The following is a 27,097-nucleotide window of genomic DNA, read 5'->3' as shown; positions in this document are numbered from 1 at the left end:
CTTTTAGTTTTATTGATCTTTGCTATTGTTTCCTTCATTTCTGTTTCATTTATTTCTGATCTGATTTTTATGATTTCTTTCCTTCTGGTAGCTTTGGGGGTTTTTTGTTCTTCTTTCTCTAATTGCTTTAGGTGCAAGGTTAGGTTGTTTATTCGAGATGTTTCCTGCTTCTTAAGGTGGGCTTGTATTGCTATAAACTTCCCCCTTAGAACTGCTTTTGCTGCATCCCATAGGTTTTGGGTCGTTGTGTCTCCTTTGTCATTTGTTTCTAGGTATTTTTTTATTTCCTCTTTGATTTCTTCAGTGATCACTTCATTATTAAGTAGTGTATTCTTTAGCCTCCATGTGTTTGTACTCTTCACAGATCTTTTCCTATCATTGATATCTAGTCTCATGGTGTTGTGGTCGGAAAAGATACTTGATACAATTTCAATTTTCAAAATTTACCAAGGCTTGATTTGTGACCCAAGATATGATCTCTCCTGGAGAATGTTCCATGAGCAGTTGAGAAAAATGTGTATTCTGTTGTTTTTGGTTTGAGTGTCCTATAAATATCAATTAAGCCATCTTGTTTAATGTATCATTTAAAGCTTGTGTTTCCTTATTTATTTTCATTTTGGATGATCTGTCCATTGGTGAAAGTGGGGTGTTAAAGTCCCCTACTATGATTGTGTTACTGTCGATTTCCCCTTTTATGGCTGTTAGTATTTGCCTTATGTATTGAGGTGCTCCTATGTTGGGTGCATAAATATTTACAATTGTTATGCCTGAAGCGGCAGAGGCCGGCGTGACGTTGCGCCGGCGTGACATTGCACCAGCCTGAGGCCCGCCGTACGTTCTCCCGGGGAAGTTGTCCCTGGATCTCGGGAACCTGGCAGTGGCGGGCTGCACAGGCTCCGCGGAAGAGGGGTGTGGACAGTGACCTGTGCTCGCACACAGGCCCCTTGGTGGCGGCAGCAGCAGCCCTAGCGTCTCCCGCCCGTCCCTGGGGTCCGTGCTTTTAGCCACGGCTCGCGTCCGTCTCTGGGGTTCGCGCTTTTAGCCGCGGCTCGCGCCCGTCTCTGGAGTTCCTTTAAGCAGCGCTCTTAAACCCCTCTCCTCGTGCACCAGGAAACAAAGAGGGAAGAAAAAGTCTCTTGCCTCTTAGGCAGGTGCAGACTTTTCCCTGGACTCCCTCCCAGCTAGTCGTGGTGCACCAGCCCCTTCAGGCTATGTTCAAGCCGCCAACCCCAGTCCTCTCCCTGCGCTCCGACCGAAACCGAAACCGGAGCCTCAGCTCGCAGCCCCGCCCGCCCTGGCGGGTGAGCAGACAAGCCTCTCGGGCTGGTGAGTGCCGGTCGGCACCGATCCTCTGTGTGGGAATCTCTCAGCTTTGCCCTCTGCACCCCTGTTGCTGTGCTCTCCTCCATGGCTCCAAAGCCTCCCCCCGCCACCCCCGTCTCCGCCAGTGAAGGCGCTTACTAGTGTGTGGAAACTTTTCCTCCTTCACAGCTCCCTCCCACAGGTTCAGGTCCTGTCCGTATTCTTTTGTCTCTGTTTTTTCTTTTTTCTTTTCCCCTACCCAGGTACATGGGTAGCTTCTTGCCTTTTGGGAAGTCTGAGGTCTTCTGTCAGCGTTCAGTAGGTGTTCTGTAGGAGTTGTTCCACATGTAGATGTATTTCTGATGTATTTGTGTGGAGCAAGGTCATCTCCATGTCTTACTCCTCCACCATCTTGAAGGTCTCCCCCTAGGCTTCTTTTTTAAATGGGTCACTTTATCAAGTGTTTCTTGCCAGGACATATGCTTTCTGACAATCCTAGATATTCAGGTGGGCTCAGCTAGTGTCACTGTTCAACAATATAGTGATCTCTGAGAGAACTGTTGCCCTTGATGTAATGACAGTACCATCCTGTTTGTCCATTTGACTGAGTGATCCTGCAAAAGTCATAGCCCCATATCGTCATTTTCTTCATCATCATTTTACAAGTGTGTATGAATGTAACATATTTAATAAAGATCTGATGAAAGTGTCTTAGGGAGGATTCTGATACTTTTCCATGTCTCCAGAGTTAACTCTTCTTCAGATCTGCATGTTATCATTCTCATGCCTCTAGACAGTTTCCACTCTTTACCACAAAAAATGCTTTTTTCTTAAGATTGATTCATTTGTTTCTATTTTCTCGCATCTTTATCATCATAAAGTTATTTTTCTATATTTCGTTCTGCCTCATGTATTCCCCATTTCTGATCCAGTTAACCTAAGTTATTCCATGGAGGGCTTTTGAATTCTTTATATAAATCACAAACCTCCATAGTTCCCACTGAATCTTCAAAATAGATTTAATTATATACACTTGTTGTGATTTGATCAATTTGATCACAGCAGAGATCTTTTCAGGGGTTTCTCATGTCCTCTTGAGACACTGAATGTGAAACTCATCAGTAGGTATGGTGGAATTGACATTTGCAAAGAGACCATTTTAAGCTTCTATTTCCTAGTTGATTAAACACCCTCAGGAACCGGTATTCATAGCCTTCCAAGGTCATGCCAACTACAATGATATGTTTTAAATAAACTAGTGCCTCAAGGTAATTCTTAATCACCTTCCATTTCATCTATCAATAACTGGAAATAAGTGTGTTGCTTTTAGATGCCTTGCAGTATTCTCTCTGATAAATCCTTACAAGGCAAATCAAAGCTGTCTTTATGTCATCTTTAATCACAGGTATTGAGTACCACCGATTATGAAATCTAAATATATAATCACATGCTTGACATTAGGCAATTTTGGACACAAGATATGGCATTTAATTTTAGAAAATATGTCCAACCTGTTTTTTTAAAATAAAAATCTTGCAATTGAGATTGAATTGATAGTGCCTGAAAGGGATAGGTGTATGGACTAAATGGTAAGTAGTTATTTAATGCAATACGTTAGTTTATAAAATGCAGGAAGAGGGAGGCCTCCAGATTGTTTTCTTAAATGTCATTAATGCTATGATAGCATTCAATAATATTTTGCCTCGCTGGCAATAATGAAAATAATAGATAACATTCGTTGATTGTTGAGATGTGATATATTGTCTTACACATTTTATACAGTGAATAATCAACATAGTTATTTAGCTACTATTTTCTTCCCATTTTCCAATAAGAAGACGAGAAGAAAGTTTAGAGAAATTTGGCAATTTCTCCCCAATTTTGCAAGACTGTGAATGATGGAGCTGGAATTTGTTCCTAACTCATATGACTCCAGACTTTTACCTGGACAATCATAGAGAAGGAAGCATTTTTACTGCTACCTTGGATTAACGCCTCAAACTCCTCTCCCCTCCTCTTTTGAGTTACTGGTAAATTCCAGAAATATGAAACAGAAAAGAATGAGACATAAGTTATCTATTTCCTTTCCTTATTTGACTTATTTATTTGCTCATGTTCTGTTTGTATTTTAATGGAACAACCTTGAGCTCTGTTATATGCTGAGTGCAATGTCAATTAGAAAGTTAGAGGAGGGAGAATGGGTAATTGAAGGAAAAGAAAGGTTCGAAGGAGAAGATAAGAAATGGAATAGTGGGATCTAGGATGCACGATGATGAAGTAGCCACTGGCACTATCTATTCCTTAGAGACAGGAGATGAGAAGGTAAACATGGGCATGAGGCATGTAGGTCTGGAGGGCAGAAATAAGGCAGTTTATGCATATTAGCTTCAGCTCCTTTTGGGTAGAGAGTCATTATCAGCAATGAGCAAGGAGGATTATGAGAGTTATGAGACGTGAATAAAAAGCTAAACTACTTGAATATTTCATGTGTCAACTAAAAAGACTTAGAGAAACAAACAGGCAGTATTAAGTTTGTGATTTATAATGATGGCATTGAAATCATAATGGAGTAATCATAGTTCAGACATGCAAAATGGAGTTCGGAGGCCATTGAGGATCTGGTCTTAGACGTATCTCTGCACCACTGAAAACTTGAACTTTCTGTGAACTGCATCAAACCCAAGGACACCAGCCATTTTTAAAACAGCATCTGCTAGCTGCAACCTTGTGGTCTCAAGGTTGTCCCACCCTTGTAACTATGCAGCCATTTCAGACCCCAACCAGTCCTTGCTTAACAAACACCCTTACTTCTTGCCAGCTTCAATTATAATTCTTTTTATATAATTGAAGGATAATTGATGTACAATATTATATAAGTTACAGGTACACAGTATAGTGATTCACAATTTTTAAATGTTGTACTCCGTTTATAGTTATTATAAAATATTGGCTATATTCCCTGTGTTGTACAATATATTCTTCTAGCTTATTTTATACCCAATCCCCTACCCTTATTTTTACCCCAATTATAATTCTTGATAAGCAACTCATATAACTAACTTCAGCCTTGTGATTTTTGCCTTTATAAGCTTCCTCCATTTTGTAGTCCAGTGGAACACAATTCAAGTGCTTCTTGAATCTGTATTGCTTGGGCTGCAGTCTTAATAAACCTCAGACACCTCTTTATTTCAATCAGGTCTCCATTTATGAAATTTTGGTTAACAATAAATATGCAGGATTGTGGTTGCTGTTCTGTATGTGTGCATCTGTGTGTGTGTGTGTGTGTGTGTGTGTGTGTCTGTCTGTTTGTGCATGAGTCTGTGTTTATGTAAATCTGGTTGTAGAGGCAAAGAAAACATTTAATCTGCATTCATTAAGGTTTAGAAGTTTACCCTGCGGTGCTGGGATTGATAAAGTTAAAAGTGTCAGCTAGAAAGTTTGCAAAGGAAAACGTGCAGCCCGTGCTGGACAGAGAGAGAAGAAAAAACTATTATGTGGCCAATGGTGCATAGGAATATAGGGGTTTTAAAATTTTGGTTATAAAGAACAGTATACTGACAATAAAACTGTTGTTGTCCTAGAATGATAGTAGTTTAGGTAAGAGGGTGTTAGGTTATACGACTAGATCAGACATGGAATTTGTTTGTGCTTCTGTGATGCACTGAATGTACCCATGGAGTTTGATTGTCATAGAGGGATTGAAATAAAGACCTGGGCTGTAGAGAAGGTTAAAGAACTCTGAGTGTGGACTGTGTATCAGCTTTCACACATTAATATGGACGATACTGAGAATAGTAGATGGAGTAGGAAGATGAGGGCTGAGTCCAAGGCCAAAATTGTCATGGAAAGTGATAGGGTAAACCTGTCAGAAATTCCTAAATGATTATTTAGGTGATATAAGCCTCAAAAGAGGAAGTTCATTCATGATTGCTAAAGAGAAATAATGTGTAAGTGGCAAATCACTATTTAACATAATACATACTGTAATTATCTTGTTAACTATGTGTCTTCCCTAGGACTATATAAGGTCATGAGAGCAGAGAATTTTACATAAATCGTCATTGATTTTTCCTTATTCTTAAAATTTGTCTGACATATAGTTAGTACTCAATAAATATCTGCTGAATGGAAGCTGGAAGAATAAATCAAAGAATGATGAATAAAATGGTAGATGAAAAATAAAAATGTGGACTTTGCCTTCTCATCCTATGATACGAGTAGGTGAAAAAAAAAGTAGATGTAAGAAAAGTGGCATCTTGATGGAAAAATCCATCCAGTTTTTAGTTCAGGCAAAGAAGCAGAAGACAATTTGACGAATTATATTAGAAAGTGACTGGGTCCAAGGAGAAAATATGGAAAGTAATAGGAGAAAGCCATTAATGGCCAAATAGCCTGCTGACTTGGCAGAAATGAGGCAAAAATGATATTAGTTTTATGTCATGAGAAATACGAGGTAAAATTTTGCACCATTTTATCAATTAGGGTCACAATAAGAAACGGGTGGTACATGCAAAGGATTAGTTGCAGAGAGGGTAATAAAGGAGCTATTTATAGAGATGTGGGCAAGGTAAAGGAATCCAACAAGAGATGGTAAAGCACCTAGGAAGTAGCAACACAGAGAGTCAATATTGCCCTCCTGAAGGGTAAGGAAAGATAGTGATGCTATTAAATCTGGCAAGAGCTCTAACTCTGGGATGGGCACCAAGAAGGTGCTATTGTCTTAGGTAGAGGAGTTCAGCCACTGTCAAAGTGCAGCCTGCCAAGGAGCAATGAGCATGGGGGCAATAGACACACTGACCCTCCCCTGCTTCTTCCTACTTCTTCCCATTGGTGCCAAAGATTGACAGAATCAAACCAGGAGCAAGAGGGAGTAGAGAATGGACCTGGAGATACACAACCATTTACCATGATGTTGACCACCAACGGAGGAGCAGGAATATGTATATGCACTTTTATGGATATTGTGTACTTGTAGGTTTGAGACCTGTTTGGTTTGTGATGCCCATGCTTCATGCAAGTGGCCATATCAAGCTGGCAGCTAAAGATATGGGTGTAGAGTTGAGTCCAATACAGTAATGTAGCTACTGGGCATTTGAAACGTGGTTAGTCCAAAGTGAATTGTGCTGTGAGAGTAAATACACACCAGATTTTGAACAGCTAGTAAGAAAAATTATATAAAATACCTTATTAATATTTTATATTTATTTTGTTGTATCGATTGGTCTAAGTATAAATATATTTTAAAATTAATTTTATGTTTATTTTTACATTTCTTAAGGTGGCTACTAGAAAATTTAAAATATATATCTGCCTTTTATTTGTAGTTCACATTATGTTTCTATTGGACAATACCAGTCTAGAGCTACTAAGAAAAGTGGTCTTCACAGGGAATATAAAGTAAGATGGGTCTGGGGATTCTAGGCTTCTCTTGGTAGAAGCAGAGACAATTTTATTCCAGTAACACAAGCTTTTAAGTTCATAATTTTATACAAGCTTTACACATCTTTGTGCCCAGAAAGTATATGGATCAAAGTTATGACTCACAAGCAGATGGTGGTATATTTATATTGATGCTTTACAATTTCTATAGGGAATTTTGTTTAAAGTTTTATTTAGATGTTCTCAGCTTTTATTCTAGGTCTTGAACAATTTTACCTCAAAATTTTAATTCATTATTAGCTACACTGGGAAACTTGTAATACTTTCAAGGCTTATTCTTATATTCTTTTTTTTTTAGTACTTATCTATCATTTTGAAAAAAAATTAAATATAACAGAGCTTAGGTAAGGATTGGTTTTAATTTATTTCAGATCTATGGCAACAATTTCAAAAGGTTCTTAATAAAGAAGACTTGAATATTTTTTAAATTTTGAGAAAAAAGAATTTCAATATGCTTATTACTTTTCTCTCTGCTATATATTCTTCCTTAATTTTCTCTTACATGAGTTTCTGGAAACCATCCGCAAGGTATGCCAAGTACTACAAAACTGAACAGGACTCTTGGGGTTTCCTGCATGCCATTTGGTCCCATTATAATGAAATCTAAATCCCAGATCTCAATACTTTGTGGCTATTAACATTCTATTGAACTTTATAAAAGAACTAAGCTATATAAACCCTTGTACCTAACTGAAGTTGTACTGAAATAATGATATTATGCTTTCTAAGAAAAGGATACCTGCTTCCTATTCCATGCAAAGTATTGCAATATCCAGCATTTGATGCTGCAAGAGGGATTTGTAGAGGCTGCTCTCAGAATTTGCAGCCCCCAAAGTACCAGCTGGAGAAAGGTGAGGAATGGCAATCTCATGACCTTTTAGTTTTGATGATGCAGCATGAAACACCGTACTTTGTGTATGATGGTTGCCAATATTTATATCACTTAATTTGACTAGGAAACATGTACTTCAGAGACAGATCTTTAGGTTAGGAGGAACATACTGCTGGGTTGTTCTGTAAGTCAGCCTTAGCATAAGCCAATGACAGATAGACAACCTATTTGAAGTGGAAAAATAAAAATGGTTTTTATAAGGTAAACCCTGGGGTGGAGACACCTTGGAGAGATTACAACAAACTGGGAAAATCTAGACCAACCTTATTAATACAAAGAAGCCAATATACTATGGACAAAAATTTCTGATTTCAAGAGCTAATACATAGTAAATCTCAGATTATCTTTTCCTTTTGTAGTATATTCAATTAAAGATTTCTGAGTTGTAGGCCATCAATGATGTGGGAATTTAATAGGAAATAATAATTAGAATATTGAGTTGGCCAAAAAGTGCCTTCGGTTTTTAAGTAAAAATAAAGACACATTTTTCATTTTCACCATGAACTTCATTGAACATATTCACCCTTTTGTTCCACTACCTTCTGCCATTTTTCAGGCAACTTCATAATTCCATCTTCCCAAAACTTTTTGTCTTTTTGAGCAAAGAACTGTTCCAGGTGCCTTTTACAGTCTTCCAGGGAATTGAATTTTTTTCCATTCAGAGAATTTTGTAAGACCAAAATAAATGGAAATCTGAAGTTACCATGTCTGGGGAATATGGTGGTTGAATCAGAACTTCCCAGCCAAGCTGTAACAGTTTTTGCTTGGTCATCAAAGAAACATGCAGTCTTGCATTATCCTGATGGAAGATTAATGCGTTTTCTGTTGACTAATTCTGGATGCTTCTTGTTTAGTGCTGCTTTCAGTTGGTCTAATTGGGAGCAGTACCTGTTGGAATTATTTGCTTGGTTTTCCAGAAGGAGCTCATAATAGAGGACTCCCTTGCAATCCCACCATATACACAACATCACATTCTTTGGATGAAGACCAGCCTTTGGTGTGGTTGGTGGTGGTTCATTTCGCTTGCCCCATGATCTCTTCCATTCAACATTATTGTACAGTATCCACTTTTCATCGCCTGTCACAATTTGTTTTAAAAACAGAGCTTTTCATTACGTTTCGGTAGAGAATCTCATGCGGAAACAGGGTCAAGAAGGTTTTTTTTCACTTAACTTATGTGGAACCCAGACATCAAAGCGATTCACATAACCAAGTTTGTGCAAATGATTTTCAATGCTTGATTTGGATATTTTGAGTATGTTGACTATCTCCTGCGTGGTATAATGTTGATTGTTCTCAGTTAATGTCTCAATTTAATTGCTATCAACTTCAACTGGTCTACCTGACCATGAGCACCATCCAGCAAGAAATCTCCAGCACAAAACTTCGCAAACCACTTTTGACACATTCGATCAGTCACAACACCTTCTTCATACACTGTACAAATCTTTTTTTGCGTTTCAGTTGCTTTTTTACCTTTCTTGAAATAATAAAGCATAATGTGCCGGAAATGTTGCTTTTTTTCTTCCATCTTCAATATTAAAATGGCTACACAAAAATTCACCAATTTTGATGTCTTTTTTTTAAATGCACGTTGATATTACAGCTTTCACATACAATCTAACAAAATTGTTTCAAATGAAGTTAAAGACAACTAAGTGCTACTAGAGCCATGTTACAGAAAAAAACCGGATGAAGATTTTGGCCAACCCAATAATTGCTTAAAATAAAATATTTTTAGAAACTTACTGTAAGTCAGGCTATTCTTCTAAGTGGTTTACCTACATGTATTAATTTAATCATTAAAATAACTATTAGGTGAACTTTATTTATTTTTATGTTCCAGGAAATCATCTTATTTATTTATTTAATCTTTAAAATGTATTCTAATCTGGTCATTTTATTTTATTTTTAAAATTTTAATTTTTATACAGCAGGTTCTTATTAGTTGTCTATCTTATACATATTAGTGTATATATGTCAATCCCCATCTCTCAATTCATCCTGCCACTCCCCCACTATCCTCTCTTTTTGTCCATACATTTGTTCTCTACATCTGTGTTTCTATTTCTGCCTTGCAAACCGGTTCGTCTGTACCATTTTTCTAGATTCCACATATATGTGTTAATATATATTTGTTTTTCTCTTTCTGACTTACTTCACTCTGTATGACAGTCTCTAGGTCCATTCACGTCTCTACAAATGACCCAATTTCATTCCTTTTTATGGTTGAGTAATATTCCATTGTATATATGTACCACATCTTCTTTATCCATTCGTCTGTCGATGGGCATTTAAGTTGCTTTCATGACCTGGCTATTGTAAATAGTGCTGCAGTGAACATTGGGGTGCATGTGTCTTTTGAATAGGTAAATTTTAATATAACTATTTTTATAGATGGGAAACTAGGGCATCAAGAGTTTAAGTACTGGGTTGGCCAAAAAGTTTGTTCAGTTTTAAGTAAAAATAAATGACACATTTTTCATTTTCATGAAGAACTTTATTGAACAACATATTTACTAACTGAACAAACTTTTTGACCAACCCAATAATTGCCCAAAGTAGATCCAGAGGTGATGGTAAGCTAGACTTTAGGTTCATACTTGTTTGGGGAGATTAACAAATAAGGTAAAACAAGGCCTAAAATAGGTGATCCTATTTATCTCTGGAATGTATAGGCTGTATGGCTACAACTCGCTGAGTCTGCTTGAAATAGGAAATGAAAGATCACATTTGCAATAGCTATAACCCCGTGCCAGGAATGAACTTTGCTTTAGAGAGCACTGTATGTCTAATGTTTTCTTTAAAAAGTCAAACTTCTGGAACTTAAGCAATGACTTTTCATGAGATGTGATCTGTAGAATCTTGAGTTTATGATCATACAGGGGCTTCCATTGTTTGTGATATGCTAATTGGGAGAGAGCAGATCTAGTAACACTGCCTTAGCAGGGGATGAGGGCCTTCAGGAACTCTGTAATTATTAGTGGGTAAAACTTCACTCACTTGCATAAGTCCTATTTCCCTGAAAATTCAGAGATCATAGGTGATTTTACATGTTCACCAGCCCACATTACTCATTTTATCTGAACTTAGCTAGGGTGCCATAAGTGCTTACCATATTTTAGGTACTGCACACTTTACATATCTCATTTCACTTAATCCTTAAAGCAATCCTGAGGGGTAAGTATTGTCTTTATTCTTCTGACAGGGAAACAAAAGGTCAGAGAAATTAAGTAATGTGTCCCAGGCCACATAGCATCTAATTGACAGGGTAAACCCAGGCATCTTTGACTCCAAAACCTATATGTTTAACCCCTATGTTTCATAAACACAAGCTCAAAGTTTAGTTTCAAAGATATAAGCCCTTAAAATAGAAGAGGAGACATAAGATTTACTTTTTTTTGTAAGATGGAAACATTAAAAACTCAGTTCATTAAACTGAATAATTGATAATAAATATTACTTGAGAAAACTTATAAATTAAAATCTAGAGAAAAATGAAACTTTTTTTTGTTTTGTTTTGTTTTGTTTTGCGGTACGCGGGCCTCTCACTGTTGTGGCCTCTCCCGTTGCGGAGCCCAGGCTCCGGACGCGCAGGCTCAGCGGCCATGGCTCACGGGCCCAGCCTCTCCGCGGCATGTGGGATCCTCCCGGACCGGGGCATGAACCCGTGTCCCCTGCATCAGCAGGCGGACTCTCAACCACTGCGCCACCAGGGAAGCCCAAAACGTTTTTTTTGTTTGTTTGTTTTTGTTTTTTGCGGCATGCGGGCCTCTCACTGTTGCGGCCTCTCCCGTTGCGGAGCACAGGCTCCGGACGCGCAGGCTCAGCGGCCATGGCTCACGGGCCCAGCCGCTCTGCGGCATGTGGGATCTTCCCAGACCGGGGCACGAACCCGTGTGCCCTGCATCGGCAGGCGGACTCTCAACCACTGCGCCACCAGGGAAGCCCCCAAAACGTTTTTAAATCAATATTTTGTAATTGGAAATGAGCAGGTATAATTGCATAAGAATATTTTTTTCTTTAGTTCTTAAAAAATTTAAAAAAAAAATTTTTAAATTAAAAAACCAGTTTCCCATGTGCCGCGGAGCGGCTGGGCCCATGAGCCATGGCCGCTGAGCCTGCGTGTCCGGAGCCTGTGCTCCGCAGCGGAAGAGGCCACAGCAGTGAGAGGCCTGCGTACCCCCAAAAAATAAAAAAACAGTTTGCATTTTCTAGCACTGGCCATTTAGTACTGCACAATTATTCCACTTGATTCATGTGTTTAAGTGTTTTCAGATTATTCTTTGTATGTATTCAGTCTGCACTTGGCCCATATGAGTCCCCTTTACATTTCCATTCACAAGCATGACTTCTCAGCTTTGTGGAAGAGCTGCTTGCAGACTGCTGGACCCCTCTTTGCCCAAGAGTCCAGGGAATTGGGAGTGCCTGAGAAATAACATGCCCCGATTGAATCCCCTCATAATCAGTTGTAAAAATTAATAAACAGAAACTTCAATTAAATTGAATTGGGAGACCAGAAGGAAGAGTTCTTATGCCCTGAGGCAATAGTAGAGCCCAACAACTCCTCTTCTTTCCCAGTAAAGACTCAGCCAGTGAAAGCCTTGGACTCTGTTTACTAGTGAGCTCCCAACTTCCTTTTCTTCCCTGTAAAAGCGTTCTCCTTCCCTTGCTGTGTGGGGACTTGCACGTGCCTCCTCCTGGTTGCAGACCCAAATAGCAATTCTCTGCTGAGCCCCATTAAACCCATCTTTGCTGGAGAAATATCTGGTAGTCTATTTGTTTCAGGTCAACACAATAGCAGAAGGGTGGAGGTGAGTGAATAAATACCCTATCCTCCTCACCCTTGACCACGCTAATTCTGAGACACGTTTCACACAGTTTTCTGGAGTGTGCTCTGGAGTTGAGGTATGGCCAGCAACCATCAAAGTTCATTTAAAAATGTACCACCTATTGCCTGCATTCCTCTCACTGCATCACTTTCCATGGCTCTGTCAGAATTCCCAAATAAATAACAAGTACGCAACCCTTGCCTAAGAATTTGCTTCTGGGGGTAACCTCGACTAAGGCATTTCTCACATGCAAAGCACTGTACTGGTAGTATATTTCTATGAGACAAACATGGTTCTTGACCACAAAATTAAAAAAAAAAAAAGCAAAGTCAACTTTATTTCTAATCACTTTTACCTACTCATATATGTTTATATGAGATCATATTAGATAAAAGCAAGGCATGAATAATCAGCACACATACAATATATATAGCATATATATATATATACATATAGCACACATACAATCATGATATAACCTTGGTTATTCACAGCAGCTTTAAGTTTATGAAAAACTAGATACAAAATTTAGGTCTCTAAGAACTAGTTTGAAAAATTAGGACAATTGGGCTTCCCTGGTGGCGCAGTGGTTGAGAGTCCACCTGCCGATGCAGGGGACACGGGTTTGTGCCCGGGTCCGGGAAGATCCCACATGCCGCAGAGCGGTTGGGTCCGTGAGCCGTGGCCGCTGAGCCTGCGCGTCCGGAGCCTGTGCTCCGCAACGGGAGAGGCCACAACAGTGAGAGGCCCGCGTACCGGAAAAAAAAAAAAAAAAAAAAAATTAGGACAATTTATATTGTGGGATAAGGTATTAATAAAGATTCCTTTTTATGCACAAATATAGAAATAATATGAGACATGCAAATTATAAAAATTCATCAAGAATTGCATAACTTCAAATTTGACAGGAAAAATGAATTTTGTTTTAGCTATGGCCAAGTGGCAGTCTACTTAATCTGGGAAACAAATATCTATGACAACATCAGTATCTTGACTACAGTTTTATTGCTTAAATGACCAGGTTTCTTTCTGTGAGTGATTTTCGGTGTCTACTGTGCTGTTATTTTAATCTTACCTATTTTTTACGATTGAAAATATGTTCACATCCAGCACCAGTGTTACCCAAGCATTCATTATTTAGTATTGCTAATGTCCCTAATAAAAATCATTCCTAAAATCATTGTGAGTCAGAAATTTCATGTGACAAAACAGTACCAAAAAAAAAAGAGAGACCAAGTAAATAACATGACACACTCTGAGGTTAATTTAGAATTGTATGCTCTACAAAATGCAGAGGTGATGCAACAATTTTTAAAAGAACACTAAAGCAGAAATGCTCATAATTTAAAAACCTATATATTAAGCAGGCAAGGATGATTTAAAAAATGCTGGTGGTATGGATCCAAGATCCACACCATTATCAGCACAGAAAGTATGTAGATTCATGTGCTCTGGGAATGCCTCTTGCATACTTTATATTTATTCCTCTGGAGAAAAATAAGTTTTGAACGATATAAATTTTGAATTACAAGACTTCTTCAAGAATATATCTCTCGCACAAAATGCAAGTATTCTCTCTTCAAGATTGTCAAAGTGCTAATTTTACATCATCCTCAATGAAGTGATATTGAAATCTGCCTAAAATAAGGGTATTTTAAGTAAGGGTTGGTTTGTAAAAACCAACTAGAAATTACTTTTTCCCTGTAGTTTGTTTTGGTTTTATAAAACACAATTGCTTTAGTTGTTATCAAAATCCTCAACAATTATTTATTACATCCTGCTGTATTTATGTTATGAATGTTTTGTTATACAGGTTCAACTGCTTTAAAAATCAGTTACATAAGTGATGTAAAATTATAGCTAATGGATACTTCATACTGTTTTGTAAATCAAATACAGTATTTCTGATGGGGTCAGTTTCAACGGCGGGTTTTGTTTGTATGAGGTTCTGTGTGTGTGTTGTTGTTTGTATCAAATACGTAGGTGGTCAAACTTCCCTACAGAGGAATATTTCTTTACAGGGGTTCTGTAGCATCATTAGAAATATGGAGACTATTATATATCACTTTTGCCTTGATATGAAATGTTCCAAGTATGCTTAGATATTACAATTATTCCAACATGATAATTAAAATGTTTAATGTATTAAATGTATTAATGCCTCAGTTTTTCATTTTTAGTCTTTTCCCCCTTATCCCTGTTCTGGTCTATTCCTTTTACCATATTTAGTTAATATACACTATTTTATAGTTTTTTTCACATCCTGAGAGAGAATTCTTTAAAAAAAATTAAATTTCTCAATTAACATGATGAAATAAACTTTCTCTCTATTATTAATAATTTAAGCACTGTGCTATAGCACATAATATTTTCTCTTTGATTATAGTTTTGAAAGTTATAAATAGAATTGAACAAAATCAACTAACTGGAAATATATAGCATTTCTTTCTGCATTTACTTCTCCCATTCTTCCTATCCCCTTCCTGTCTCCTACCCTCCTTTGGCGTACTCCTCTTCCTCTTAAAACATTTAAAAATCTTTAACACAGATAAATGCTATAGCTTTATAGAAACACTTTGTACTGACTTGTGCTCAATTTTAGCAGAGTATTTTTCAACTTAATAAGTAAATCAGCATTTATATTTAATGAAACAACCATCAGAATATAGAAACATTAGATTATGTCTGTGACGCATTAGAAAAAAGCCAAACATTTTTAAAAGTTTGTGCTTCTGAGTCCAGCCATGGCACCGTCTCAGTTCTTCCATTTCCCCTCCATAGAAACTGCTTGAGGGGCTGGGGAAAGCAAACCAGTTCTTACCGCTGACTTTTTCCAACTCCCTTGAAATTAGGGTTCAACTGGGAAGGAGAGTATTGATCCTCATTTCATCTAGGAGTTATATTTGGTCTGCCCCGGGCCATGCATCTGAACCATATAGTGACAGTTCCCACCAGGTCTTAACTGAACCTAGGGACAGAGTTAAGTAGGTGACACAGTCGAAGTTTCTGGGCCCTGTTTTAACCCACAGTATGCAAAACAAGACTGGCATCAGCAACCTGTCAGACACATTCTTGAATATCGTGTACTGTGTCAATTCCACAACATGTTTACAAGATAACAAGGGACACACTGAGACCATTGAAACAACTGACAATTTCTCTGTATTGTGAGCAAAAGTATTTGCAATGGTTATTTTCATGTGTCAAGTTGGTTAAGCTATGTTACCTGTTAGTCAAGCAAATACTAATCCAGGCGTTGCCGTGGAGATCGTTTGTAGATGTGGTTAACACTACCACCAGTTGACTTTAAGTTAAAGAAATTACCTTGATAATGTAGGTGGGCTTCATCCAATTGGCTGAAAAGCCTAATGAGCAAAAAACCGAGTTGTTTTTGGTTTTTATCTGAAGGAGGAGAAATTCTTTCTCACGTTTGTAGCATCAGCTCCTGCCTGAAAGTTTCCAGACTGACCTGTCCTTCGTCAATCTCCGTAAGCACATAAGCCAATGCCTTGAAACAAATCTCTTTATGTTATAGATGATAGATAGATAGATAGGTAGATAGATAGATAGATAGATAGATAGGGACACAGATACAGATGTGGATGTCACAGGTTCTGTTTCTCTGGAGAACCTTAACTAATACAGTATTATTTACACGGTGCTCCGTAAAAGCATTCTTCTTTGCTAGCAAAGCTAGCTTTTTAACTTTTCCAATATACAAGGCATCATCTAGGTTGTTTTTTAAGTAGAATGTAATCCTGTTAAAAGACTATAGTAAGAAAATAGGACTGACACCTGTCAATTTTTGTCTCATAATACTAGGATTGCATGATACGATTTTGACTACAGTATATGATTCATATTATAACAACATGACTCTAGTCTGTACTTGCAATTATTTTTGATCTATAGTACTTCTCTTTTATGCCACAAATCTAATTTTGCTATGGTTTACATTTTGCTTTAGTTCCTCTGATATTTCCACTAGTTATATTTGCTCTGCAGTTATTAAAATCATTCCTTTAGCTTGAAAAGGGAAAAGGAATTTGTTTTATCTTATCTGTCAAATTTAATAATTTTACAGTGCTATCTGGAAGGCTAAGACTTACTAAGGATTTTTAGTCTATGTTCCTGAACAGTAGGAATAATTGATGTCTTTGATATCTGCCTTGTGTGTGGAAGAAAAGAGGCAGAAGAAAATATGGTACTTTTGGGAAACTGTTATCTGTATGGTGGTGCTGGAAAAATCTTTATCACAAGCCCTGATCTTTCCTCTGAGCTCTAAATCTAGACCCAATGACTTCTAGATTTTTCTTCTAAATGGCACTGCCATTCATATAATCATCTAAACCAGAAAAGATACTCATCTTAAACTCCTTTTTTCTCTATGTCCTTCATTCTAGCTGACACTGAGCATTGACAGTTCTGCTTCCTAAACATTTATCTGTCTACCCCTCATATGCAGCCTTGTGTATGCTCCTATCATGGCACTTAGTTAAAGGTTACCTTTTAACTCTTCCACTAAGCAACACATATCTTAAGAACAGACATTCACTTTTATCTTACATAGCTAGTGGCTAAAACAGTGTATGACACCGAGCAAATTATCAATAAATGTTTGTTAAGTGTATGGGCATCCTCTATAAAGACTTTTCCATCCCCACCAAGATTAAGTCTAATTTAATTTCCACCTCTGTCTGTGTTCTTAATTCCTCCTAAATACTTGCCGCAAGCGACTGGGGAACTTGTTTTCACTTATTTGTTAGCATGACTGTCTCACACTAGTACATGTTAAATTATTTATAGAAAGCACATCCCAACTCTTTTCTATACCACTTGGACCCAAGCGCGGTTCTTGATTTTTATTCTCTTAACAAAAGTCCAATTATAGGAAAAGACAACAAGAATTCTTGAGGGAAGAAAGAATCAGGAAAGGTGCTTATAGTCTAGGTTCCAGATGCATTTTTCAGGCACAGAGAATGAATTCTGTGTTTTAAATATTTATTGTTATTAATTTTACTCAGAATATAAACATGGCTGCTCTGGATCAGAAACAGATTAGTTATTATTATTTAAGTGACAGTAAAAACACTGGCTCTCTTTGCCCTGGTTTTACCCCTGAGATGGCACATTGAAAATCAGATGAAAAAATCTAGTGTATGTATGGCCAAATACTCCATAGGGAGGGACGAGAAAAATGGATTTTCTCTGCTTATATATAGTATAGGAGGTGCAAAAACCTCTGTCCCTTGGAGATGGGATGAAAAGGATTCTGAGTTCTCATTCTAACCACATGGAAAGAATTCTGGGTGCTCACTCTTGGGGCCAGAATACCCAGTGTTTCTGGATTCCAGTACCTAGAGATGTCTTTAAGGTCCTGGGCATGATTTTCCCTTGAAATATAAACATCCATCTCAGGAGTTAGGTAAACTCTCGGGAGTGCTCTCATGATCTTTGTAGGTGAATATTAACCTCCCAATACTTGCTCTTAGCCCAGGGTCCCAAGTTTTAGGAAAATTTATTCAGAATGCTTCAGCCCTGTGGAAACACACAAATATTTTCTGTAAATTGCCACAGTGTGGCTGTAATCTTTTAAGACCCAGCCACCCCAGTGAAGTGTGTCCTGAGGAGCCATAGCTGAACATGGGGATGTGAACTAAGATAACCAAAGTGTAGAAGCTTTAAGGCCTGTGCATGGAATGATACCAAAATAGGTATCTCTGCAGAGTGGAGAGGCATCTGTGTGACTTTACAAATATAAGCTTAAATGATGATGCTATGGCAAAGAGTAGCAACCAGATGATTGGAATAAAGTAAAAATAGTATAATATCAGAATATTATGAATTTTATACCCCATACACACTCCTAAAGCATTAGGTCTAACAAATGAAAAATCTTAAATAAAAATATTAGTAAATCAATTAAGTGCTAGGAAAAACATGTCTTTTGAAAATCCAACCAGATATTCATTTCTCTACAACACAGGCAAAAACAAAATTCCACAGGAGTGATCTAAGGAGACTGACTGGGAGCATGTGAGGTGGAACTTAAAATACCATAAAATAAAGGTTACCTTAGGTTAGGGAAAAGTTGTTTTGGAGACTAGAAAAACTTGACTAAAATCATAGCCAGAGGAGAAAGTGTGATTGGATAGAAATTGGGGAGAAATATGGTGTGAGAGAAAGGAGGAAAGAATTGAATAGAGGGCACAGGATGTAAGTGAAGGTAATCTTAAGGAGAAAAATCTCTCATTTTTTTTAATACATCTTTATTGGAATATAATTGCTTCACAATGCTGTGTTAGTTTCTGTTGTACACCAAAGTGAATCAGCCATGTGCATACATCTGTCCCCATATCCCCTCCCTCTTGAGCCTCCCTCCCACCCTTCCTATCCCACCCCTCTAGGTCATCTCAAAGCACCGAGCTGATCTCCCTGTGCTATGTTGCTGCTTCCCACTAGCTATCTGTTTTACATGCGGTAGTGTATATAAGTCGATGCTACTCTCACTTCATTTTTTAAAGCAGTTTTAGGTGCACGGCAAAATTGAGAAGAAGTTAGAGAGGTTTCCAATGTACCCCAGCCTCCACATATGCAGAGCCTCCTCTGTTATCAACATCACTTTCCAGAGAGGTACATTTGTTACAATTGATGAACCTACATTGATACATCATGATCACCCAAAATCTATAGTTTAACTTAGGGCTCATTCTTGGTATTGTACCTTCTGTGGCTTTGGACAAAAGTCTAATGACATGTATCCATCATTACAGTATCACTGCCCTAAACAACCTCTGTGCTCCACTCTCATTTTTTATTTCCAGTTTTATACTGAATACAAAGGAGTAAGAAAGTCAAGCTTTCCAAAAGCCTTTTAAATATTTTTGACATTACTAAGTTTTTAGTCAAAAAGCAGACTTAGTTTCAAGGTAATCAGGCCAATCAGACCTCAGAGCCATGTACCCAGGGAGATTGGTAAATTTCTCTTAAGGGAAATTTTTAATGACAAGACAGATAGCCATCTGATAGACTCCATTTGTTTCGATTGCTTCTGCACTGTTGGAAAAGGTGACTTTGAGATGGCTTCCAGTGCTACATTTTTATGATTCACTGATTCACTTAACCATCAGTACTAACTACAGAATAATAATTCAAGCAAATCATAAAATTTTGGTCTCCAGGTTGCAATCAATTTATGTGAAGTCTAACGATTCAAACAAATAGCTTTTACTACAATTAAGAACACACACTTTATAAAACTAGACAGTATAAACTGTTATACTTTATTTGAACACAAATATTACATCCTCAAGTTCGCATCCAGTAAGCTACATGTGATTTCTAATTGTTTGCTTATTCTGCTAGAGCTCTCAAATTAGTGTACAACATTTATGACTTAATATTTCTAGTATATGCTAAAACGTTAGCATATTTGTGCCCCAAACTTGTATTATGCAGATAGCTTATACAGTATTATATTTGAGACAGAGATGAGGGACATAATAAAATGCTATATTCTAAGTCCTTGTTCCTGTTTGAATTTTTCTCTGGTTGTTCATTGAATAACCTATTTAGCTCTATTTCATGATTATTGATATCACTCTATCTTGTTGCCTCTGCTAATTTGATTTTTTAAAATTAATTTATTGGAGTATAGTTGATTTACAATGTTGTGTTAGTTTCTGCTATACAGCAAAGTTAATCAGTTACAAATATACATATATCCATTCTTTTTAGGATTCTTTTCCCATATAAGTTATTACAGAGTATTGAGTAAAGTTCCCTGTGCTATACAGTAGGTCCTTATTAGTTATCTATTTTATATATAGTAGTGTGTATATGTCAATCCCAATCTCCCAATTTATTCCTCCCCTCCCCTTTCCCCTTTGGTAACCATAAGTTTGTTTTCTACATCTGTGATTCTATTTCTGTTTTGTAAATAATTCATTTGTACCATATTTTTAGATTCCACGTATAAGCAATATCATACGATATTTGTCTTTCTTTGTCTGACTTACTAATTGGATTTTAACTCTGGGAAAACTCAGATTTTTGTCTCTTATCCCTGTAAATCCTCAGACCTTGCTTTGACTCACTCCTAACTTGTCATTATGATGTCTAAAGTTCTTTCCCTTTCAATTCAGTCCCCTGGTCAGCCTAACATGTGGTAATAATACACAAACAATGTTAAAGAAATCTAGCACTTCAGGGAAATAAAAATTAAAAAGTCAAAGAGAGTCTATTACTTCAGTGAACTCCCCTAAAGTAACCACTTTTGCTTTTTTGGGGTTTGAATTCTTCTGAAAGTTTAACTCATAACTCTGATATTATTCTTTTCTCTTTAGGCAATATCCATAGACTTTGTTTGAAAGATGAAGATGACTTTATTTTTCATCTATACCTTTTATTGGATATTCTAGGGGAGGGAACTAAACACAGAAACTCTGAATGATGAATAACTAACAAAAACATTATTTTAAAATTGAGCTTGATGTTCTCCATATTTAGGAAAATATCCAATAGTCAAGAATAAAGAGGGCTCCTGCTTAGGATATAGAAAGTGGCAGGAGAATATATCTTCCATTCTAGCAAAAACAAGTTGGAAAATTTACAAAATTATATTTTAAGGCCTCAAAAGGCTGAGATAATCAAATAACCTAATGAGCTAAATTTCAAGAAGTGACAAACCCTTCTTAGAAGAAGCAGGGCCCAGGCAGTTATCACCATTGCCAAAGCAGTAAGGAGAACAGTAAGATACCACAGAAACAAATAAACAGCTGAACTTTTAATAAATTCTTAGTTGGACTGATAGTTTTAAAGCCCTGTAAACTCTAGAAATAAGGAAAGTGTGTCCCTATTCACCCACTCCTTTTCATAATTTTTTTTTTTTTTTGAATGTTCAGGAAAAACTTTAAGGCAAGGCAGGGAAACGGAGGAAATCAACCTCATAATTACAGAATTACAGGCACTCAGATCTTGTCTAAATCTGAAGGAAGGGCAAGAGAACCTAGGACACTCTCGCTACCCTTGCATTCTGGACAGATCACTAAAAATGGGTGTGAAGTAGCTGCATCTGTCTCTGCAGGATGGGTATGAAAATAGAAAGAAAAAGAAAGACGTCCCCAGATATCCAAGTACTCAGGGCCTGCATAAGTCTGAGGGTGGAATAGGCAATCTGAGAAAAATCTTTTCATACCTTGGGACTTATGATGAATACCATAAAACAACAGTATACCTCAACTGAGGGAGCAGGAACGCTGAAAGTATACTCCTCCAAAGAGGAGGAGAGACACAGGATCTGCCTAAGTCTGATGGCAAAGTAAGGAAATTGGGGGAAAAAAAACACAACAAAAACCCTCTCAGCACACCAGGCCTTGCAGTAAGTGAAAGCTATCTATTGCTGGGCATAAACTAGGAGAGCTGATAGACCCACAACTGATCAGAGATGCATAGGGCCTGCCTACTCTGAGTCCAGGACAGAGTATATGAAGCACAGAATGCAACCCAGACAATATCAAAGGCTAGGCCAGCTAAGTAACAATCTGGATTGATTAAACTTTTCCCACAATAATCGCCTGATAGAAGCAAAGTCATCTTTTCTGACTGTAAATAATATTAAACTTAGTCACTACTGTACTTTTACACAATGTCTCACATTCAATAAAAAATTATGAGATGCCCACAAAAAAACAAGCACACATAACACATTGACAAGACACAAAATAAGAAATAGAACCAAACTCAGATATGGACCAAATGTTTCAAGAAAGATTAGTATCACATGGAGAAATTCCACCCTTGAATAAGGAAAAGTCAAACAACAAAAACAATGCAAAGTCTATAGATTTGAAGCACAGAAATAAAATAATTTTACTTATTTTATTTTTTCCATTGATTTTCACTCTTTGTCTGGAACTCCCAGGGTAAGATTTCATGACAGACATGCCACATTTAAAAAGTTTTTTGTAGTTTTTTCATTTTGATCTAGACTGTGGAAAACACCTCTTAGTCTTTATCTCCCTGAACACAAACTTATTATTTAAGGACAAATGTTTATTTAGCCCTTGTTTTCTTTTATTTCCGAAATATTTTTTCAAATTCCTAAATACTATTTTATTATTTGTTTGCCCATTTTTAGTGTCACCTATTCTATTTAAGAGAAATTGAAAAAAACATACATTTAGTGGATCTTACATTTCCTTCAGGATAAATCAAGGTTCCTCATACTCATCTGAGTCAATTTCTATATTGTTAGCTTCTCATAGTTTCTACTTATATGAATGTCTCTAGTATTTTTTTCACCACTGAACACCTTAATCATACTTTAAATTCCGAGCCTTCAAACTACATTAATAGTGCCTAGGTTCTCCAAAATACTCTACTTGTTGTATGATTTGTTGAAATCCCATTTTTCCCCCCAAAAAAATGTAACTTCCAAAATTACCAGCACACTTAAGTGAATAGACATTTCCAAATACATACTTAATTGAAAAAATTTTCTGAATATGGTTTAGAGTTCATTAGTTTCTCTCCCATTTCTTTATTTTAACAAGACTGTATCACAATCCAGCTGACTGTTGGCACAGTTTATTTTTCTCTGGAAAGATCTATCCCTTTATTTTTGCTGTAATATTTACATATTTAAAACTCCTCCATGTTATGTATTATTACCTAACAAATTATTAAATGCAGTATTAATACTATTCATTTATTTATTAAGCAAAGACTGACCATCGACTATGTTCGTAGCACTGTGGGAGACGTTGTGTATACAGAAATTAATAAAAGAGAATATATCCTGCCTTTTGATGGATACTTTCTAGTGGGAAGATAGACATCAGAAAAGGACACAGCTAAGTGCATATAACTGTACTCTGTAAGTAAAGATATAAAAAAGTAGAGTGAACTAATAGAAAAAATATTTTCTCTCATTTTGCCCATAATATAACCCAGCAGTTTTTCATAATGCAGTTTACATTTTGAACAAGTCTGACCATTTTCACTAGCTCACAATTTTGTGTTTTTTTAATACTTGATAATCATAGAATTCATGAGAATTTCTCTCTTTTTTAATGTTGAAATATATCTTTGGATGCTCAAAAATATGGCAAAATATTTGATTTTTGAGGAAGAATATTACACGTTTTCCTATGAAACATAGTACATTAAACTTACCCAATAAAAAGAGGGATTATACTACTTCTCTCTATTAGAAACTAATTTAAAATATAAAGACATAGAGAGGTTAAAAGTTTTAAAAAATGTGAAAATCATAACTGTATATTAAAAGATATTTATAAAAGATTGAGCTAAGCATGAGTTAATGGATGTGATTATTTTACTATCAGAAAAGTAGACTTCAGAACAAGGAGTATTACAGGGATAAAGAGAACATTTCATAATTTGAAGGGGGCAATCTATCAAGAATATGTAATACCCTAGATGTCTACGAGCCTGGGGAAGAAATCTCTACACTACAGCAAAGGAAAAACTCTGTTTCCTCTCCACATTCTCAGAACACTTCACTTCTAACACCAGATGTGTGGGATTTTTCCACACCAAGCAATTCTCCAAGTCTCTAGACATCACCTGGGTGTCCTGCAATTCAATTCAGTACTGAAACTATCTACCTGGGGTTAGCATCAGATCCCACAAGTTAAGGGTTCAGTACCATAAGACAGCCTCCACTTAAGATACCAATCTCAAGTCCCAGGTTGTCACCTGTACTTATGACTGACCAGCTATAAATCAGGGTTCCTGTAACCCGCTCCATGGCTTGATAATTTACAAGAACAGTTCACAAAACTCAGGGAAACACTATGTTTACCAGGTTATTATACAATAAAAGATATGATAAAGGATACAGTTGAACAGTGAGATGAAGAGATATGTAGGGCAGGGTCCAAAAGAGTCCTAAGCACAGGAGCTTCTGTCCCTGTGGAGTTGGGGTGTGTCACCCTCCCAGTAGGTAGATGTGTTCACCAACCCAGAAATTCTTCGAACCCCATACTTTAAAGATTTCTCTGGAGACTTCACTGCATAGGGATGATTGATTTTTAATCTCCAGCCCCTCTTTCCTCACTGGAGGATGGGAGGGTGAGGCTGAAAGTTCCAAGCATCTGATTATGGCTTGGTCTTCCTGGTAATCAATCCCCATTATGAAGATATCCAGCAGTCCACCAAGAATTGCTTCATTAGAAAAAAAAAAGATACTCTTGTCTCCCAGAAAACTCCAAGGGATTTAGGAGCTCTATGTCAGGAACTGGTGACAAAGACCAAAGAGAACAAAGAATGCTCCTAGCACCCCTATTGCTTAGGAAATTATAAGGGTTTTAGGAGCTCTATGCTAGGAACTGGATCAAAAACAAAATATTGGAACAAAAGATGCTCTTAGCACGCTTAGGAAAGTACAAGGGTTTTAGAAGCCCTGTCTATGAGCCAGAGAAAAAGAGCAAAATATATATTTCTTACTATAACACAATACCACAAAACCCGTTAACAGCATTAAAATAAATGAAGCATCCTCAGAGCATCTAAAATGAACATCTTGATTTTGCCCTTGTGAGATATTACCCAGATGACCCAATTGAGCCATTATCTACCTGAACTTCTGACCTACTGAACTGTGAGATAAAAATGTGTTTTTGATGCCACTAGATGTGTGGTAACTTGTTATGACAGTAATAGAAAACTAATACAAATACCAAAACTGACTCAAGAATAGACAATTTGAGTAGACCCACATCAATTAAATAAATTTAATTCATAATATAAAACCTTTTACAATGAAAATGTTATGTCCAGATAGCTATACGTGTAGATTCTGTTAAACTTTTAAGAAAGAAATAATACTAATGCTATATTAACTTTATCAGAAAGGAGGAGGGGTGCTATATTAATTCATTTTATGAGGCCATCATTATCTTAATACTAAAACCAGAAAAAAATTTATTATACTAATGAAATCCATGGCATAATATCTCACATGCTCATTGATACAATATAATATATTAATATAAAATATATAGTATAATATATAAAAATATAACATGATAACATATCAAATTTAATGATACTTAATAGTCTAATACACTATGCCTGAATTGTTTCATTTTCTAGAGACACAAGACGTAGATTAACTTCTAAAAACAAGTCAATGCATTTACCCATATTACAGAATAAAGGAGAAATACTGTGATCTAAGATACTTTCACTTCTTACCACAACTACTGCAGTAGCATTCCAACTCATCTGTCAGCTTTCACTCCTGCCTATTCCTCTATGCAATCTAAGGATATTTTAGAAAGTGTTAGTTAAAACTTGTCATATGCCTGCTCAAACTTATAGCGGATTCCATTATACTTAGGGGGAAAAAAATCTAAGCTCTTACTGGTATAAAAGCCCAACATTATTTGTCCTCTTTCTCTTGTTTTGGACCCCATCTCTAGCCACTTAGTCTACTCAAGTAACACCATCATTTTTCTACTCTCTAAATGTGCCAAGCATGAAGTTACCTAGGGACTTGGTTATTTCTCTACCATCTGACTTCTGCATGGACTTATGCATGACTTTCTGTCATGCCCTGCTAATACTCTCCATATTTTTCTGTTTTAAGTTTTTGACCACTTCTGTTTTTTCCTAAATTCATAATGGCTTAGTGTCTGGAAAGATGAAAAAAAATACGACTGAAGGTCATTTATATGACATATAAACTTTGTGGAGAATCTTAAGTAAAAAAATACAAATTTTGCCACACAGCATTTCAAGCACAATTGTAATGTGTAAAAAAGTGTATCCAGAGGAAAGCTAAGGAAATGAAACTATTTTGAAATGATATTATAATGGTAGATACATGTCATTATACATATGTCAAAATCTATAGAATGTACAACACCAAGAGTGAATCCTAATGAAAACCATGAACTTTGGATAATAATGATATAACAATATAGGTTCATTGATTGCAACAAATATACCACTTTGGTGACAATGTTGACAGGGAATTTGTGCATGTGTAGGGGCAGGGGGCATATTGGAATGCTCTGTACGTTCTCATTTTTGCTGTGAACCTAAAAATACTATAAAAAGTAACGACTTTTTAAAAAGTAGATTCTTTGATTTACTTGGGAATTCATCATACTTGACAAACACTGAGATTTAATGTTATTGAAAACATTTAAAAGTGTTCTGGCACTTAATATTTTATGACAATTACCCGTGTTTTTTGAAGTGAGAAGATACCTTATTTGGTTTAACACTTAAGGTTATTTATTTAAGCATTCTATTCATAGAGATTTTTAATTATAGGCATAGAAAAATGCTTAGACTAATAATTTATAATGAACACTTTAATTTGTAAGCAGTTCTTGCATATGGTTTATGCATTATTCCCCATTCATCTTTTCTTAACCATCACAAACCATTATTTCTCTTAACTAGTAATAAGGTCTACAACAGGCATTCAGATACTAATATCTGTCTTTGGATCAAATACAATTTAATTTTTTAGTAAAAGTTTTAGAAATAATATTTAAAATATGCATTCAAAGTACATATGTCATGAAATACTAGAAATGAATGAAATATTTAAGAAGCTTGGATATATCCTACGGAAATGATCACTTTTGAGCTG

Source organism: Orcinus orca, chromosome 4 (assembly GCF_937001465.1).
Source record: "Orcinus orca chromosome 4, mOrcOrc1.1, whole genome shotgun sequence".
Taxonomy (NCBI): Eukaryota; Metazoa; Chordata; class Mammalia; order Artiodactyla; family Delphinidae; genus Orcinus; species Orcinus orca.
Note: the sequence above shows the minus strand (reverse complement) of the source record.